This window comes from Sinocyclocheilus anshuiensis, unplaced genomic scaffold, assembly GCF_001515605.1.
Source record: "Sinocyclocheilus anshuiensis isolate Anshui unplaced genomic scaffold, SAMN03320099.WGS_v1.1 scaffold15989, whole genome shotgun sequence".
Classification (NCBI taxonomy): Eukaryota; Metazoa; Chordata; class Actinopteri; order Cypriniformes; family Cyprinidae; genus Sinocyclocheilus; species Sinocyclocheilus anshuiensis.
In genome coordinates, this window is record NW_015549294.1 from 1 (window position 1) to 933 (window position 933).

A 933-nucleotide genomic window follows, 5' to 3' on the forward strand; every position below is an offset into this window, starting at 1 on the left:
GCTTGCAATCTTCGCTGGGTGACTGTGCTGGCTAGGGCTATGGGTTAGGCAGCAGTGTTGCACACAAACAGGGCTTGTGTCTGTAGTCGTGGCCGAGTGGTTAAGGAGATGGACTAGAAATCCATTGGGGTCTCCCTGTGCAGGTTTGAATCCTGCAGATTACGCACTGTACTGACAGCCATGAGGATAAGTGGCCATGCGTTTTTCTTTCATATCCCTCGCACAGATATGTGAAATGTCCAGTCCCTCTGAAATGGAGAAACACACTGCTGGCGCTTTTTGTGTTTTAGTGCTGCAGTAGTTCACCTCATCCTTCAGCTGGATTTTGTGTTTGAAGCTTGGCCTGTGCTGTTCGCCACCAGACAAGAGAGCAGGCAGGCAGCAGCCGGGCGTAGTCGTGGCCGAGCGGTTAAGGCGATGGACTTGAAATCCATTGGGGTCTCCCCGTGCAAGTTCAAACCCTGCCGACTACGGTTGGAGTTTGTTGTAACGCTCTCCATGAAGATAATTGTGCCTTCTAAGGCGTTTTTCCTTTTTTTCTCTCTGCCATAATTGCTTGTGGTTTTCATCCCATAGCGCGTGTGGCAAATGAGTTTCTTCTGGGCGGCTTGTGGGAAAACTACTGTTATATAAAACGTAAGAGGCATACACTGCAAAAGAGCTGGGATAGCTCAGTCGCTTGAGCATCAGACTTTTCATTTGAGGGTCAATGGTTCAAGTCCCTGTTCGGGCGAAGTGCCATCTCCTTGTTGGCGGCCTCAGCTTGCTGTCATGTCAGTCCATCTATACTGTTGTCTCTCTAATAGAGTGGTGTTTCGGCCTGCAAAAAGAGCCTGGATAGCTCAGTCGGTAAAGCATCAGACTTTTAATCTGAGGTTCCAGGGTTCGACTCCCTGTTCAGGTGAAGTGCCATCTTCTTGTTGGCAGCCTCAG

The 933-nt window shown here is 49.6% G+C and overlaps 3 non-coding genes across 3 annotated transcripts; all 3 read left to right on the top strand.

Annotated features, from left to right (window-relative positions):
• Positions 1-82: 82 nt before the first annotated feature.
• Positions 83-164, top strand: trnas-aga (transfer RNA serine (anticodon AGA)). The gene has a single exon. It is a non-coding gene; the product is annotated as a tRNA-Ser (tRNA).
• A 227-nt stretch (positions 165-391) lies between these two features.
• trnas-uga (transfer RNA serine (anticodon UGA)) lies at positions 392-473 on the top strand. The gene has a single exon. It is a non-coding gene; the product is annotated as a tRNA-Ser (tRNA).
• Positions 474-831: 358 nt separating this feature from the next.
• trnak-uuu (transfer RNA lysine (anticodon UUU)) lies at positions 832-904 on the top strand. Its single transcript has one exon. It is a non-coding gene; the product is annotated as a tRNA-Lys (tRNA).
• The last annotated feature ends 29 nt before the right edge of the window (positions 905-933 follow it).